Source organism: Pteropus medius, unplaced genomic scaffold (assembly GCF_902729225.1).
Source record: "Pteropus medius unplaced genomic scaffold, Ma_sr-lr_union100, whole genome shotgun sequence".
NCBI classification, from domain to species: Eukaryota; Metazoa; Chordata; class Mammalia; order Chiroptera; family Pteropodidae; genus Pteropus; species Pteropus medius.
The window spans coordinates 20,202,049-20,208,205 of record NW_024350319.1 but is presented as its reverse complement, the minus strand read 5'-3'; the positions used below and the strand labels follow the sequence as shown (position 1 = coordinate 20,208,205).

The following is a 6,157-nucleotide window of genomic DNA, read 5'->3' as shown; positions in this document are numbered from 1 at the left end:
TTTGGCAAACCCTTGAAAATCTGACTCTCTCTCTCTCTATATATATATATATACACACACACACACACACACATACACATATATATACACACATACATACATATATATTTGTGTGTATGTAATATGTGTATATATATGTATGTATATATTTCATATCTGAGTTTAATTTCTTCGATGCGGATTGTGTTGGCTTTGCTACAAATAAGAAAATGTGCAGATCTCCAACTGATTCAGGGGAAACAGTAAAGAATGTCAGCTGATCTTGCCTACCTAATATAGTCCTAAAGGAGTGGTTCTGAACCATGGACAGTTTTGCTCCCTAGAGACATTTTTGGTTTTCAGACATGGAAGGTATCTAGTGGATGGAGGCCAAAGATACTGCTAAACATCCTATGATATATAGGAAAACCCACCACAACAAAGAATTATTTGGTCCAAAATATAAAAGATCAATAGTGTCAAGGCTGAGAAACCCTGCCTTAGAGAGATTTTGCCAAGCTTATAAAATCATCTCTCTCTAAAGGACTTTGTCACTACCTTTGAAACAACGAGAGAGGCTCCTGGCACAAGCCAGGGCTCCTGTCACCGGACATCTGTAGCAGTGATGGAGAAACTTTGAGTTGTCAAGCTTCTCCTTCATCGAGCCCCTCTCTCTGCCCTAGGTAATCCAGTTACCATTTTAAGAGGTGGGAGACAGCAAGAACTGAGAGCATATACTACCAACAGGTCCTCACTACAGGAATTTGCAAAGGCTGTACTTTTAGGAGGAGGAAAATTATTCCAAAAGGAAAGTCTGGAATGCAAGAAGCAGTTGCAAGAACATTAAAAAGGGTAACAATATATAAAACAGTAGCAATAATATTTAATCTAAAGAGTTAAAGGACTAAGATTGAATGAAACTAGACAACAGTGGCATATAAATGGGAGATGAAAATGACTTGGAGTATAAAAATTCTAAATTCTTTATGTTGTTTAAGACAGAGGTAAACCTACAGATAGAAATTATAATTTGTTAAGATATACAAGCATATTAAAATGTTAAGATAATGACTAAAAAAAATAAAATACATAACTTTCAAATTAATAGAGGGGAAAATTAAATGAGTGGGGAAATCGCAACCAAAATAATGGGGGGAAGAGGGAGAATTTTAAAAATTAGAGCCAAACGAATTATAAAATAAGATGGCAAAACAAATCCAAATATATGAGTAATCATGATATGTGTAAATAGATTAGAATTCTAAGTTTAAAGTTATCAAGCTAGATGAAACATACAAATCCAAACTGTATATGTGCCATGTATAAGAAACACATTATAACCTAAAGAAACAATTAGAAAACTTTTAAAAATGAATAAAGATGTAATAACCAGAAGCTATATTAATACCAGATAAATAAGACTTTAAGGCAATTAACATGCTACAGATAAGGATGGTCCTATGCATACTGTTAAAAGTTTAGACTTGCCAGGAAGATACAATTCTAATTTCTATGCACTAATCAGATAGCTTCGAAATATTTAAAGTAAAAATTGATAGAACTATAAGGAGAAATTGAATCTATAATCTTAGTGGGTGGTTTTGCCATCATTGATAGCTCAGTCAAGAAATGAGTGATGTCATGAGTATTTGAACAACATAAGCAGGAAATTTAATCACATATATAAAACGTTGCTTTTAACAGCTGGAGAATGCATATTCTTTTCAAGAACAAAGAAATTTTTATAAAAATCGGCCAGACCTAATGTGAACCTTAACAAATTAAAATAAAAACTGGCATCATACAGATCACACAAACACAACACAATTAGATCACATATTGTTGCAGAGATAATATGAATTTCTGAAAATTAAAAATTTATACTTCTGTTTATCTCATGAGTAAAAGAAGATACTCAGGAAAGAAAATTAGATGATATTTACTTAACAGTTTTAAAATTAGTGATACACAGCTAACATGATACTTGGGGGGGAAATTATAATACCGAATGCTTATATTAATAATTAAATTATTTTTTAATTATTTATTATTATTATTTATGCCTACAGCACCTGGTCTTCCTAGGTGGTCTCCCATCCAAGTACTAACCAGGATCAACCCTGCTTAGCTTCCGAGATCAGCCATCAGGCTTGTTCAGGGTGGCATGGCCATAGACCATGGACTGTGGCTCCACTGGGGCATGAACCCAGAATCTTCTGAGTGTAAAGCAGATGTGCTATACTATGGAACCAGGTCCTTAGTGATTTTTAAAAATGGCTGTAAAATAACCAAGCCACCAACAAAAGTGTTCAGAAAAAAAATAGAATAAACTAAAGTATTAAAAAGATGATAATAAAGGTAAAAACAGAAATTAATAAAACATAAGGCAAAGCAGTAGTTGAGAATATCAGTTAAATCAAAAATTGTTTCTTTTAACAGGAGTAATAAATTTAGCTACCAAGAAGATTGAAGGGATAAACAAAGAAAAAAGGCACAAATAAAATAATAATAGGAATGGAAACGGGGCATAAATAAGAGGCAGCAGAGATTTCAAAGCTAATGAGGAATATTATGAACAAATTTAGTAACACATTTGAAGCTTAGGTAAAATGCACAAATTCCTAGAAAAATACAAATTACTATAACTGTATAAAAAAGAAAGAGGAAATCCAAACGGTCCTATAAAAAATTAAATCAGTACCCAAACATTTCCCATACAAAGAAAACTGTAAGCTCAAGAGGATTTCCAGGTGAGTTCTACCAGCTGTCTCAGAAACAGGTGATTCCCATCTTACATGAATTATTCAGTGATAGAAAAAAAAGAACCACTCCCAACTTATTTTATGAGATCAATGTGTGTGTGTGTGTGTGTGTGTGTGTGTGCGCGTGTGAATGTTTGTGTTCCTATATGTTCTTCTAAAAATGTTAAGGTTATATGTTTCATTTTTAAGTCTTTGCTCTATCTGGAATTAATGGTTTTATATGTATACATATATACCTATTACATGTGCATGTATGAATATATATTGTCTCAGCACCATTTATTGAACATGTATGTGTATTTGTATGCACATTTGCACGTGCATGTTTGGCCCATGCAAGGTGATATGAATCCAAAGATAAAGAATAATAAATCTTTTCATTACATGGTACCCAGACTAGAGGGGATACAAACATAACATCAATAATAACAGAAGAGGAGCCTTAATCATAATCTTTCTGGAAAGGTTAGAGAAAGGAGTCTTCAATGAGGAAGGAGAGAAGTTTCTTTAAGGGTGAAAAGTTTATCAAATGAAGAAAGTGGAGACAATTAAAAACAGAGGAAGTCTTATTTGTAACAACATGTATTTATAGAGGGGTCGTCCAGGACCTCAGTTGGGATGATGTTTCTCAAGGAGAGAATGTCATTGGGAAAAAGTGATAGAGACATTCATTGGGAATTAAGTTCTCTCCTTTCTCTCTCTCAATCCGCCCCCACCCCAACCCTTCCGTCTAGCGCTAGCTCTAGCTCTACCTCTAGCTCTCCTGGGCCTTGGAAATAATTGGCTCAGCATTGAGAGCAAGGGCAAAAATATTCTTCATGGTCAATAAAGAGTCTTTTCCATAAAAATATGGCAAATATTTCAGATATGTAGGTAACCTACTTTGGCTTGGATCATGTTTAAGCATTTTGTGTCTTGGCCCATTACACACTGCCCTGATGTGTGTGCCTGTGTCTGTGTGAGATGGCTATAAATTTAAAAGTTCTTAATTTCACCATCTGAGAGAAACAGTCATTATATTTCTAAATTAGTTCTATTTTGATATCTCAATGGTAAAAAATAAACATTTGTTAATTTAAAATTATTTACCTTTATTTACAGTATTGAGTTAATTTATAACTCTTTTATGAGACTTATTTATGAAATTCAAACCCATGCTCTCCCATTTACTGATAGGCTCAAATGACCTATCAGAAGACAGATTGGTTTCTTGGTAAAATAGTTTTGATAATAATTAAATTTACTATAATAATTAATTTAATTAATTTAATAATTAATTGGCTATACTAAATTAATTATTAATTAATTGACTATTTCAAGCTATGATAAAAAGGAAAATCTATCTGTAACCAAGAAATGCTTCTCTTCTCAGATTATTATTTGCCGTGATATATCAAATGGTCAATATAAACTGAACATCTTTAACATATTTATATTCTGTCACTTGTGTATGTATTATCTGTTACACATCAAAAATAAATGCTTGAAGAAATAAGACATACCATAAAGAGTAACTGTTTACAACTGACCATAGGTGTTAAATTTTTCTTTAACTGGTGATTTTTTTCTTATTAAAACATTCATAAAGCTGGAAAGCTTCAATATTTCCTACAGTCTTAACTCCAATCCATGAGTATGTTGTGGGTATTGGACTAGAATTTGCATTTACACAATTTTGAAAAGGATTTGCTTAGTTGCTTTATTGGGTAAATAGATTGCTGGGACATAAGTTAATATATTTTTAGAAAGCCAATATAAAAGATAATGACACTATTATATTTAGATCAATAATTAATCTGGTTATTATAAATAACTTTCATCAATTCATTAACATGGAAAGCAGAATTTACATCAATTTATTCCTTCACCCAGGCTTTCATTTCTTTCATTTGTTTATTCAGCAGAAATGGGTCAGAAATTTGCCCAGGTACAAATTGAGAATTGTGCCAAATCTTCATTGTTAGCTTAGACTATAACAAACTTTCCTTTTCATAAGTATTTTCACAGCACCTGACTAAATGTTAAGTCAGAATCAGTATTTCCACAATAGACTGAGGCCCTCCTGGGACAGAATTATTTGAGATTCCTGTTAAAATATAGACTTTAGGGCCATCTCTAGCTCTATTAAGCTAGCTCTGTATGTGATCCATAGAAGTTTACAGTTTAATGGCTTCTCCAGATGATTCTTAAAGATCTCACGTTTGAGCCTCATCATTCTAGATATTCTCTAGGCCATCAATTCTGACCCTTTTTGCTGTCTATCTGTTAGAGTGAAATGCTCTTTCTCTCTGACTCCATGTTGTTCAAGCCTATGTTGTTCCCATGGCATTCACGCTATAGCTTCTGTTTAGTCTTGCATATAGACATGCTAACCATTAGAAGAATTCTACTTGTGGCTTTAGTTTTAAAAAACAGCCTCTCCCATTTATCCTTCTCTTGACATAAAAGAAGCCAGAACTCTGTACTTTCTTAAGACAGATTTGAGGAACTACTAGGGCTCCCATCTTCTCAGCTGGCACCTTCCTAATCAATAAACCTTTCCTTACTCCAGACTCTGATGTTTTGAGCTTTGGCCTTTCGAAGCATCGGGCACATGGATTTTGGACTGGTAATATATCTATCACCAAAATTGAACTTCTAGAGATGAAGACTATCATGTCGACAGTGAAAAATACACTAGATGGAATTAACAACAAATTAGACACTTTTTAAAATTAGCGAACTTAAAGATATGCCAATAGTAACTATTTAAAATGAAACATACAGAGAAAAAAGGGATTAAAAAAATCAGTTAAGTGTGGGACAACTTCAAGCAGCATAATATATACATAATTGGAGTTCTCAAAGGAAAGAGTACAAAATCAAAAGCATGATCCATAAAAGAACAAGTTGATAAATAGAAAATTACAAACTTCTGCTCTTCAAAAGATCTTGCTAAGAGAATGAAAAAACAAGCCACAGACTGGGAGAAAATATCTGTAAATCATGTTTGATAAAAGACTTGTATCCAGAATATATAAATAACTCTTAATTTAATAATAAGAAAACAAATTAACAGGTGAAAGATTTAAACAGACAAATTCACTTCTCAAGAGATATGCAAAGATATGCAAATGAGCACTTGAAAAAATGCTCAATATCATTAGTCACTAGGGAAGTGCGACTTAAAACACAATGAGCTACTACTACACATCTTTCAGAATGACTGAAAATAACTACTGACCATACCAAGTGTTGGCAAGGAATGTAGAGGAACTGGAATGTTCATACATTACTGGTGGGAATATAAAATAGTACAACCACTTTGGAATAGTCTGACAGTTTCTTAAAAAGTTAAGCTTACACTGATCATATGATCTAGATCTGTACCCTAGATAAATAAAATCATATCTTCACACAAAAACTTGTACACAAAT

General features: G+C 32.9%; 1 pseudogene; it reads right to left on the bottom strand.

Moving 5' to 3' along the window:
• Window positions 1-2,039: 2,039 nt before the first annotated feature.
• On the bottom strand, window positions 2,040-2,155 carry LOC120583508 (uncharacterized; annotated as a pseudogene).
• Between the last annotated feature and the right edge of the window lie 4,002 nt (window positions 2,156-6,157).